The sequence below is a fragment of the Diceros bicornis genome, chromosome 3 (assembly GCF_020826845.1).
Source record: "Diceros bicornis minor isolate mBicDic1 chromosome 3, mDicBic1.mat.cur, whole genome shotgun sequence".
Classification (NCBI taxonomy): domain Eukaryota; kingdom Metazoa; phylum Chordata; class Mammalia; order Perissodactyla; family Rhinocerotidae; genus Diceros; species Diceros bicornis.
In genome coordinates this window covers 69,503,871-69,516,843 of record NC_080742.1, presented here as the reverse complement: position 1 = coordinate 69,516,843, position 12,973 = coordinate 69,503,871, and the positions used below count along the sequence as shown (strand labels likewise).

The 12,973-nt window shown below is 34.0% G+C and overlaps 1 long non-coding RNA gene across 1 annotated transcript; it reads right to left on the bottom strand.

Moving 5' to 3' along the window:
• Positions 1 to 1,522: 1,522 nt before the first annotated feature.
• LOC131422149 (uncharacterized) lies at positions 1,523 to 11,395 on the bottom strand. Its single transcript, XR_009224037.1, has 3 exons — positions 11,321 to 11,395; positions 9,309 to 9,440; positions 1,523 to 2,026 (listed from the first exon to the last, which is right to left on the bottom strand). It is a non-coding gene; the product is annotated as an uncharacterized LOC131422149 (long non-coding RNA).
• Positions 11,396 to 12,973: the final 1,578 nt, after the last annotated feature.

Sequence of the window (12,973 nt, the reverse complement as noted above, 5' to 3'; positions counted from 1 at the left end):
GAGAGAATTGACATCACTACAGTTTCCAATGGTACTAAAAGCATAATAGGGGGATACTGTGAACACTTTCATTTCAATAAATTGGATAACTTAAGTGAAATGGACAAACTTATTGAAAACATCAACTAATAAAGCTCACTCATGAAGAAACAGATGACCTGAATAGCCTTATATCTCTTAAAAAATTGAAGTTTTAGGTAAAACTCATCCCAGAAAGAAACCTGAGGAAGAGGGGACTCCACTGGTGAATTCTACCAAGCATTCAGGGAAGACACAATACCAATTCTACTGGTGAATTCTACCAAACATTTAGGGAAGACACAATACCAATTCTACAAAAACTGTTCCAATAAATTGAAATGTAGAAAATATGTCCAAATTCTTATGAGACCAAACTTACTCTACAACCAAAATAAAATAGACATTACAAGAAGAGAATACTAGAGATCAATATAGCTGATGAACAAAGATGCAAAAAAATTCTAAACAACATTTTAGCAAGTTGAATACAATATGACATGAAAGAATAATACATCATGAGCAATTGGGATTTATTATAGTAAAGCAATGTTGGCTTGGCATTAAATAATTAAGGTAATTCACCATTTTTACCATCTAAAAAGAAAAAGAAGTATTATCTCAATAGATACAGTAATATTTGACAAAATCCCCAAGATCCCTTTCTGATAAAAATGTTCAGCAAACTAGAGATAGAAGGAACTTCTTTCAACCTAATAACGAACATCTTTAAAATACCTACAGCCCAAATCAATGTTGAACTACTGAATTCTTTTCTGTTAATACGATGAAACAGGATGTCTGTCATAACCACTTCTACTCAACATTTTACAAAAGATGACCACTGTAATAAGGCAAGTGGAATTAAGAAAAGAAGTAAAGCTTTGTCTATGTCTTTAGTCACAGACAACATAATCTTCCATGTCGATAAACTAATAGATTCTACAAAATAGCTACTAGGCCATTATAATATGTAAGTTTAGTAACATTATAGGATAAAAGATCAATATACAAAGTCAATTATATTTCTATATAATAGCAATGAAATATCATAAGTTGAGATTTTTAAATGCCAATTAAAATAGCATTCAAAAATATGAAATAGTCTGACAACAGATGTGAACAACCTGTAATCTGAAAGGTACAAAAATTTGATTAGAGAAGTTTAAAAAGGCCTAAATAAATGGAAATATATAACATGGACATGGGTGTCAAGTACCATTTGTTAATATGTCATTTCTCCCCCAGTTTCTCAATAGATAAGATACATTTCAAATCCAAATCCAGCAGGCTTTTCTTGTAAAATTTAACAAACAAATAGATCAACAGAGCAGAATAAAGTACCTAGAATAGATTAATAGAACAGAATAAAATTCCTAGAAATAGGCCCACATGCCTTTCATACATACCTGTTGAGTTTTGAATATCTTTATTAATTTTATCCTGAATGTGTACATGAGATGTTCTGGATGAGAGACCGATTAGTTATAACTAATCTCTCTCTCTGATCCAGAACACCTCAATAACTATGTCACCCACCCATTGCCACAGATCTTACCCCTGTGGTGATGTGATGAAAGTCAGATGGCATAATCTCTGTGTGAATGCCCAGGCACTCTACAGGCAAGGGATTGTTGGAATGAAATTTCTCTGCTTATATATAAGAGGAAATGACAGCTGGTGCCCCCTACCCTCTTGAAACAAGAGATGAAAACTTGTGCTCCTTAGAAATTTGATGGAAAAGATTCTGAGTTCTCGCTCCAAACATGTGAAATGTAAATCCATCTTTTCAATGGCCAAATAAGCCCCAGCGTCTCTGGCTTTTATGACTTAGAAATGTGTCCAAGGTCCCAGGCCTCATTTTCTCTTAAAAGGTAAACACGTACCTTCAAAGGTAAGTTTCTCTGGAGTTCTCTCACTATATGTACAGTTGTAAGTTAGTTTCCCAAGGCTTTCCTTTAGCCAGAATCCGAAGTGTTCAGCAAAATTCCTTCAGAAAGCCTCAACTCTGTAGAAACAAAAAAATATCTTGTCTATGCGCCACAATACAGACGATACAATACTACTCAGCAATAAAAATGGATGATCTACTCATACGCTAGAGAATGGGTAATCTCAAAGTAATTAAGCTGAGTGAAAGAAGCCAAACAAAAATAATACAAACTTTATAACTCCATTTATATAAAACTCTACAAAATGCAAATAATCCCCAGTGACAGAAAGAAAATCAGTGATTGCCCGAGGAAAAGGAAGTTGGGCTGAAGGTACTTATTTCAAAGGAGTGCAAGGGAATTTTTGGCAATGATGTCTGTGTTCATTGTTTGGACTGCAGTGATAGTTTCACGGGTATGGGTATGTGTGCGTGCGTGTGTGTGTGTGTGTAAAAATCTATCAAATTTTATATTTTAGATACGTGCAGTTTATCGTGTCAATTATAATTCAATTAAAAATACAAAATAAAGATAAGACACACAGGTAGAAACAGAAGCACAGAACAAAGTTAGATTGCTTTAAAAAAAAAAAAAAATCTGTGAAACCTGAAGTACAGAATATTGTAAACCTCTGCTTCTTCTAGTCTGAAGATTTTGTGAAAGATATTATCCTATTTTTAATGATATAGGAGTACTTAGCCTCATGCCAGCACCTTATAGGTGCTTATTAAATATTGTCTACTATGTCCCATTATTTTTGCTTTCTATTAATATATTTGTCATATACATGATTTATTACATATCACTTATTATAATAAGGATCCTTAAGGGGACAACGTTGTCATCGTTAAGACAGTAGTAGGATATCTACTTCACATCGTGGTTCTCAGAATATGAAAAAGCAGAGGCTGAATATAATTTAGTTTCGTAAAAAAATTTGAAATGGAAGATGACATACAGATTTGAGGTAATATTTGAAACAAATTTCCTTCTGAAATTTGTATATATCACAATTAATTAATTGAATAAATAAATTAAACTTTTTTTGTTTTCTAATCACCCAGCTGTCCTTTCTTTCCAACTTCCTTTTATAAATGCCTCTGGATGCTCTTTCCTTTGGCCTAACTTTTCACTGTGTTTAACATCCTCTCTCAATATGAGTTCCAGGTAATACACAGTTTAGTTTCATCCAAATTTTGATTCTCTTCTGTAGTCTCTTTTAACATGTTCAGTATTAAGATAAGCAGGAAAACATGTGTCCCTCCTTCCCACATATTTTGTGAATAATGGCATTTTGGTTGATCACTTCTGTGACCTGGCTGCCAACATCTAAAGCTCTCCAAATGCTGTGACTCATACTCAGACACTCTCGTATTTTGAATGCATTCAGCTTTCCTATAAATACAATGACCTCTTTCTTCTCCTGTTAAAATTATGCATTAAATCTCTTACTCTTTTTTCATTTTTCCACAGATGTACATCTACCATAATAATTTGCTCACATTTAGGCATATTTCCAGTTTTCATATTACTTTACATTACTGTTCTGGCCATATTATAATGTTCTACATTATTATTTCATTTCATAACAAAATGTAGTCCTAGAAGGCTTCACAATATTACCATTAAATTTTTCTTAACATTTTCTTTCTTGTTTCAGGGGAAAAGTCTTTCTAGTATAATTCATAACTCAATTTGCCATGAGGTAAAAATAATACTGTCTCATCATAAGAATGTACATTATTGCAAATATTGACATTTTGTATAACAAAATGGCATACAGCCATAAAATGGAGTCAAGCTGGTTTCCCATTATGAGGACATAACAAGACTGCCAGACTGTTCCTAGATGTATTAAGCCCTGGAAAAATCAGAGGTCACTATTTTATGCAAGCTGGCTTGTATTTTGATTCTTTAAATCAGAAAGAGATGGGGACTGGCCCCGTGGCTTAGCGGCTGGGTGTACGCGCTCTCCTGCTGGCAGCCCAGGTTTGGATCCCGGGCGTGCACCGACGCACTGCTTCTCCCGCCATGCTGAGGCCTTGACCCACATACAGCAACTAGAAGGATGTGCAACTATGACATACAACTATCTACTGGGGCTTTGGGGAGAAAAAGGGGGAAAAAAAGGAGGAGGATTGGCAATAGATGTTAGCTCAGGGCCGGTCTTCCTCAGCAAAAAGAGGAGGATTGACATGGATGTTAGCTCAGGGCTGATCCTGCTCACAAAAAAAAAAAAAAAAATCAGAAACAGATGGAAATTTCAGCAACTAGTCAAAATGATTTAACTACCTCCTTATTCTCCCTCAGTAAAATGACAAACAATATTCAGAGGTTACCTACCATCTCTCCAGCTCTCTGTTGGGGTGCGATTCCTCAGCGGTACTAACTGTTCTAGATCTTAAGTTGACAGATCATAACTTGGTTGGTTACAGTGGGTGAATATACAGAGATTTAGCCTTACAGTAAAACAGTTGGGTTTAACTATGTGAGGGCTACAGAAAAAAAGAGTTGATCTGTTACCCTTTTTATGTACCCTCTGGGCAGAAATTGTGGGCTCTTATTGGAATCCTGCCACAATGTTCTTGACTCTTGTAGGACACTGAGAGCCAACTTTCTTACTATTCACTAATAAAAGTATAAAATATCTGACAATATAATTATAAACAAAGGTTTTTCTTTTTTAAACTTTAATAAGATCTGTTCTCCCTATCTTCTGAAAGAGATATATTAGTTTTCTATTGCTGTGTAACAAATTACCACAAATTTAGCAACTTAAAATAATAGCCATTTATTATCTCACAGTTCTATGGTCAGAAGTCTTGGGCTCAGCTAGGTTCTTTGCTTAGGGTCTCACAAGCTGAAAACAAGGTTTCAGCTAGCATGGACTCTTATCCAGAGGCTCTGGGGAAGAATTCACTTCCAAGCTCATTCAGGTTGTTGGCAGAATTCAGTTCCTTGTAAGTGTAGGACTGTTTCTTTCCTGGCTCTCAGCCAGGTACCACTCCCAGCTTCTAGAGATTACCCCCATTCTTTGCCACACGCCTGAGAAAACCTGCTGCTTTTAAAAGATGCATACAATTGCAGATAACATGATCTTATATATAAAAACCCTACAGACTCCACCAAAACCTGGTAGAATTAATGAGTCCAGTAAAGTTGCAGACTATAAAATCAACATCAAAAATCAATTGTTTATTGGGGCCGGCCAGGTGGCATAGTGGTTAAATTCACGTGCTCCACTTTGGCAGCCCGAGGTTCGCAGGTTCAGATCCCAGGTGTGGACCTATGCACCGCTTATCAAGCCATGCTGTGGCTGCGTCGCATATAAAGTGGAGGAAGATGGGCATGCAAGTTAGCCCAGGGCCTGTCTGCCTCAGCAAAAAGAGGAGGATTGGCAACAGATGTTAGCTCAAGGCTAATCTTCCTCACACACAAAAAAACTCAATTGTTTATTTATACACTAATAATGAACTATCCAAAAAAATAAATGATGAAAATCCCATTTACAATAATATCAAAACAAATAAAATAAAATACTTAGGAATAAATTTAACAAAAGAGGTGAAAGATTTGTACACTGAAAACTATAAAACACGGATGAAAGAAATTAAAGAAGACAAACAAATGGAAAGACATCCTGTGTTCATGGATTTGAAGAATTAACATTGTTAAAATGTCTATACTACCCAAAGTGATCCACAGATTCAATGCAACCCCTATTAAAATCCAATGGCATTTTCCACAGAAATATAGAACATAACCCTAAAATTCACATGGAATCACAAAAGACCCTGAATATCTAAAGAAATCTTTCTCTCTCTCCCTCTCTCTCTCTCTCCATCCCTATTTCTTATCTATTGTTTTTAATTAAATAAACATATTTTACAGCATTATAGGACTGAAAAAGAACCTTTAAGTTAACTTTCTGTTGATAAAAGACCACAGTGAGAATAAGAGAGCAGTAAACACGGATCTATGCATATATGGAAGGAATGTCCTAACCAATAAAGATATACAGTATAAAATGATAGTAACATGGCAGCTTTTTAAAACTTACACAGCAATCTCATTATTTCATTTGACTCTTACCACAGTCTATGAGGTTACTATTATTATTTTTCACATTTTACAGGTTAGATTTCATGTGGCGTTAATTAAAAAATATACTAAGTGCAGTATGCTTAATAAATATTCTATCTTGCTCTTATAACCATAACAATAAATCCAAGCTATTGGTAAAAGAAAATAATAATAAAATAATGTTTTTGATACTAGTATTAAATTGTAATAATATCATTGGAGCATTCCAATTTGTGATTTTCAAGAGGCAGTAATATGGTGCTTTCCTACTAACATGTTTGAATTCATTTTTGGCATTATATTTTGAAAGTCCTCTATACATTATCTAAAATGTGAATGCATGTTCACACGGACAGATTAAATTATAATAGAGTGAGAAAAAAAAAAGCAAAAGAGTCAATGACCAAAATAGGTTAAGAACCACTGCGCTAGAGACAATTCCAATAAAACATCAAAAAATCACAGCTATCATTCAACATTAGCCTAGAAGTTTTACTCATAGTAATATGATGTTTTGTTTGTTTCTTTAAAGAATGAATTTACTCAATTCTGGAAAATAAAACCATTATGATTTTTATAATATTATGATTTTCTAGAGAAATCTGGAGAATCAACTGAAAATTACCTAATGAGATCACAGAAAAGTACCTAAAAAATAAATTAAGGAAAAATAGATTTCAATGTCTTCTGCTTATAGCCATGATGGAGTTACAGAGGCCAAATTTACCTTCCTACCAAAAACAACCAAAAAATGGACAAAGTATATTAAATAATGATTTTCAAGACAATAGGCATAAGGCAATGAACAGTTATCCCCAAGAAACGGAGAACTAATAAGGAGGAGATGCAATTGTTCTTCCTTTCATATCCGAGATCTTTCCCCAGGCTGAACTCAGATCTTCCTAAAAATGTGTGTTAGAGAGTTTTTGTTTGCTTTTTGCATTTTTACACATAAATCTGATAATCGTTTCCCAGATATCTCACAAATTTTAATGCTTTAAGTTCCTCTTCTAAGAGAGGAACAGTTAGCACATAAAATTAGAGTAGTTAACGTTTATTTATAGAGATTTTTTTTTCTCAGATGTCAAATGGAACATATAGGCATCTGGAAATTGACTAACATCTAACAATAGTTAGTATATTAGTAAATTGTTTTAGTATTTGCCATAATTTCCCACTTTGCTGCACTTGGAATTGAGCCCAATCTCTCTCCCCTACTACAAAAACCTCATGGTAGTAGACCCCTTGAATAAAGTTGCCTTACTGATTAACAGGTGTCTTTAAATATATATATGTCTTTAAACATATATATACACATATAAAATTTAGATTAAACCTACAGCTATAATTTATAAATTGCTTTCATTTGGAATTTAGTTGAGCAAATTTTGGTTAACTAATAACTATACTAAAAGTAGTCAAAAAATAAACCTACTAAAACTAATTTTTTCCTTAAATGTGTATTGGTTGCTTCATGAGTAAAAATCTAAAAGGACAGCATTACACCTTCAAATGAAGAAACTGAAAAGATGTCAAAACTCCTATGATCCCATAAATGAGATGTTAATCATATAAAAATGCATTTTTCCATGATAAAATAAAGATAGAGGCCGGCCCCGTGGTGTAGCGGTTAACTGCCACGCTCCGCTGCTGGCGGCCTGGGTTCGGATCCCGGGCACACCGACACACTGCTTGTCAGGCCATGCTGTGACGGCGTCCCATATAAACTGGAGGAGGATTGGCATGGATGTTAGCTCAGGGCCAGTCTTCCTCAGCAAAAACAGGAGGATTGGCACGGATGTTAGCTCTGGGCTGATCTTCTTCACACACACACAAACACACTAAATAAATAAATTAATTAATTTTTTTAAAAAAAGACAAATAAAAGCCAAAGAGTGAATAGTAAACTTTCATTTTGGCTAAAAAATAATATTTTGCTACTCTTAATTATCCTTAACCATAACTAAATTCTCCTCCGTTTATATAGATTTTTTTTCCACATCAGGAATTAAAATATGAAAAAATATAAGAATACAAATAAATCAGACTCTTGCCATATTTGAATCTTGAGTAATACATCAAAATTTTTGATATTAGTAAATCAACTTGAGTTATACTGAAATGTACATTTGCTGAACTGAAATGTACCCACTTTCTATAAAAAATGTGTTTGCTAAACAAATTAATCAAAAATCTCCTTTCCTCAACTGTCAAATGATCTCCAAAGACATTTTTAGCTCTAAAACTGTAAGTCCAGTTTAGTCCTTTTAAGAAAATTAAATTGTTTGCACTTAAAAATGCTTACTATTTAAACCAAAGTAGATGGAACTATGTACAAATATATTTTATCTGTTCATTAAAGCAAATACAGTGAGATTTATATCTAGAAACATGTTAACAATTGATGTTACTGAATGGGCTTTTAAAAGCAATAAAAATGCATTTGTTTAAAAAGGTTTAAGTCATACTTTTTATTAAAAACAAAACAAAAAAAGCTTTATATCTAAAATAACATATTTTGCTATAGTATTATAAAAACCAGTTAAATATTAAGTATTTAATATATCATCTACATGAAAAAGTATAGTCTGTTTTTTCAGATATGACAAGCTACAGAGTTGTCAGAAAGTTGGTTTCTTCTTTAAAAAATTTTTCCCCCAAATTTGGGTCTCAACATAGCTATACTATTCCTGTCTAGAATGATGATTATAGCCAGAGGGAATAAAGTTTTGGAATATAATTTTGAAAAATGACTGTCAGATTTTGACATTACAAAATTTAGAAAAAAGAATAACTGATTTTAAAGGTAGAAAATGGATATTGATAATGAGGTTATACAATTGTGTTTATCTTCTCTATATTAAAATTTTTCCCCAATAGCATAATTTCACAAAGGCTTATTGCTCAAGTAATTTACTTGATATTTATTATTTACGTTAACTTTGAATAATTATTTTCATAACAATTTATAGTATGTACAATGTGACATTTCCTGTGAAAATAGTGTAAGTATCCATTATGCACAATTATTCTGTTTTCATTTGTTTTAATTCCTATAGAATATATATTTTTGATCAATGATTCATAGCCTCTAAAATAATAATAGTATGTTTTTAATGTATTTATTTTATTTACCATGTTTAATGTTATTCACAACTACACAGGTTGGTCAAAGCGACTTAGAAAAATAAAAGCCCTATGTAGTACACTAAGCTCAATAAGCTCCTAGCACCACAGTTTCCTCCCACAGGCTCTAATATTTTTCTCCTCTTTTACCTTGTTGGAGTTGGAGCCTTCGCAAATATTCAGCTCTACTGTAAACATTTAGTCTCTTCAACATTTCTAAGGCGCACTGTTCCCACTTGCGGTTCAAATGTTTCTGTCACTGCAAAGTTCAGATAGCATCATCTAGAATGAGCACATATACTTAATATCATATCTCTGGGAGGCCCTGAGATGGAAATTGCTTAAACATTTAAACAGAGAGCTCTGTACAGAATTAGTTACAGTAACTGCTGTATCAATGAATGAACGATTGAAAAAAAATATTAATGAGAGACTTTACTAATTCATTTTTAAGGCCATCATCATTCAGGATTCTAAATCGCCTTATACATAAGGAAAAATATATGTTGCCACTCAACCACGGAGGTCTATTCTAAAGTAGGAATACAACTTTCTCTAAACACTTATTTCATATTTACTCCTTCTAAAGCATGACACATTTTGCCATTCCCCTGCTCCAAAACCTTTAGTAGTTCCCCATTTTATATTAAACAAAGTAAAAACTCCTTAGTATGCAGGGAGGATAACACAGTTCATTTGAAATGATGGAGAAAGTGCAGGTTACAGATCAAGAAAAAGGCTGGAAATGGGAGGCATTCATGATATTCCACCACCTGGTCCCAACATACCTTCTTAAGTATTACTTCCCACCCTATGCTCCCAGTCAAAGTCAACTACTCTCCCTCTCTAAAGTCGTCTATGCCTATGCTTTCAGCACACTCTTTCTTACACTACTTCCTAAGGCCTATCTGCTCATCTGTAAAACAAAGGAATAATTATATCTTCCTCGATAGATTATTTTGAAGAATAAATGAGATAATACATGTAAAACACTGAGGAGAGTGTGAGGGACTTAGGAGATTCTCATAACGGATAGAATGATAGCTCTTAAAATTATTATTGTTAGCATGATTTTGCTACTGTTACAAGAATTCATAAAGCTCTCCCAACTCCCAGGAAGAAACAGTCCTTTCCTTCTGTGATCCCTTTGCAAACTCCAATCTTACTGCAGGTATTTTGATCCTTCTAAGTACATGTCATTACATTCCTTTCTAGAATATAAGTGTATTCTTATATTCTATATATAAGTGTACCACAGTAGGCATCCTAGGGGCTCATAAATGATTATCCAGGCACCTCTTTCCTACTTAAAAAAATGTTCATCTTCTCCTCAGAAAACAAGCAAGCAAGAAGAGAGTAGAATGAAGTACTTAAAGTGTCGACAGAAAAAAGTCTACCAACCTAGAATTCTGTACTCTGTGAAATTATCCTTCAAAAGTGAAGGAGAAATAAAGACTTTCTCAGCAAACAGAAATTGAGGGAATTTGTTGCCAGAATACCTGTCTTGCAAGAAATGTTAAAGAAGTTCTTTAGAGAGAAGAAAAATGATATAGGTCAGAAACTCAGGTCTACATAAAGAAAGGAAGAGTGTGAAAAAAAGAAACAGTGAAGGTAAAATAAAACCTTTCATTTTTCTTATTCTTTTTTTTTTTGTGTGAGGAAGATCAGCCTTGAGCTAACATCCGTGCTAATCCTCCTCTTTTTGCTGAGGAAGACTGGCTCTGAGCTAACATCTATTGCCAATCCTCCTCCCTTTTTTCCCCAAAGCCCCAGTGGATAGTTGTATGTCACAGTTGCACATCCTTCTGGTTGCTGTATATGGGACGTGGCCTCAGCATGGCCGGACAAGCGGTGCGTTGGTGCGCACCCAGGATCTGAATCTGGACCGCCAGTAGCGGAGCGCGCGCACTCAACCACTAAGCCACAGGGCCGGCCCCATTTTTCTTATTCTTAACTGATTTAACATATAACAGTTTGTTCAAAATAACAATATCAACAATGTATTCAATTACTTATGCTATGTATATATCTTATGTGTGTATATATACATATGTACACATAGACACATATATATGCTTATGTATAAGTGGAATGAATGACAGCAATAATACAAGGGACAGCCAGGAGCAATCAGGATTATTTTGTTATTATAAAATACTCACATTACACATGAAGTTGTAGAGTGTTATTTGAAAGTAGACAAGCATTAGCTCTATACGTGTATTGCAAACTTTAGGGCAACCACAAAAAAAAGTAAAAAAAAAAAAAGTATAACCAATATGCTAAGAGAGGAGAGAAAATGAAATCATATAAATGCTTCATTAAGGCCAAAAAAGGCAGAAAAAGAGTGGAAGACAAAAATAGGAACAAAGAATAAGGGCAACATATAGAAAACAGTAATGAATATGGTAGATATTAACCCAACTATATTAATAATCACTATGAATGTCACTGGTCTAAATGCACCAATTAAAAGACAGAGATTATCAAAGTGGATCAAAAAACAAATCCCAACTTTATGTTGTCTACAAGAAATCCACTTTAAATATAAAGAGATATATACATTAAAAGTAAATGGATGGAGGAAAATATACCATACTGATACTAATCAAAAGAGAGCAGGAGGAGCTATGTTAATTTTAGACAGAGCAGACTTCAAAGCAAAGTAAATTATCAGGGATAAAAAAAAAGAGCATTACATAATGATTAAAGGAAATTCTCATAGAACACATAATCTTTTTTTTCTCTTTGAGGAAGATTGGCCCTGCACTAACATCTGTTGCCAATGTTCCTCTTTTTCTTTTCCTTTTTTTCTTTCCTCCCCAAAGCCCCAGAACATAGTTGTGTGTCTAAGCTGCAGAGTTGTAGTTCTATGTGGGACACCACCTCAGCATGGCTTGATGAGCAGTGAGTAGGTCCGCACCCAGGATCCAAACTGTGAACCCTGGGCCACTGAAGCAGAATACGCTAACTTAACTGCTATACCACCAGGCCAGCCCCTACATAATGATCTTTAATGTGTATATGCCTAACAACAAAGCATCAAAATGTGAGGGAAAAACTAATAGAACTGCAAAGAGAAACAGATGAATCCACTACCACAGTTGGAGACTTCAAAACCCTTCTATCAGAAATGGACAGATCCATAAGGCAGAAAATCACTAAGAACGTAGTTGAACTTAACACTATCAAGGGGATATAACTGATATCTATATACTACAACATGCAACAACAGCAGAATACACATTCTTCTCAAGCTTACATGGAACTATTTACCAAGATAGACCGCATTCTGGGCCATAAAAGACAACTTGATTTAAAATAATAGAAATTATACAATGATTGCCCTCAGACCACAGTGAATTAAACTAGAAATCAGTAACAGAAAGAAAACTGTAAAATCCCAAAATACATGGAGATTAAACAACACACTTCATAAAAGAATATTAAGATAGGAAAAGAATACTATGAACAACTCTATGTCTACAAAGTTGATAAGCTAGATGTAATGCACGAATTCCTTCTAAGGCACAATTTTCCAAAACTCACAAAAGAAGAAAAATACAATATGAATAGGCCTTTATCTATTAAAGAAATTGAATCAATAATTAATAACCTTTCATAACAAAAAGCACCAGGCCCAGATGGGTTTACTGATGAATTCTACCAAATATTTAATGAAGAAATTATACCAATTCTCTAAAATCTCCTTCAGAGGATAAAAGCAGATGAATACAGCCCAACTCATTTGATAAGGCCAGCATTTTCCTAATACCCAAACCAGACAAAGACATTAGAAGAATAAAATTACAACC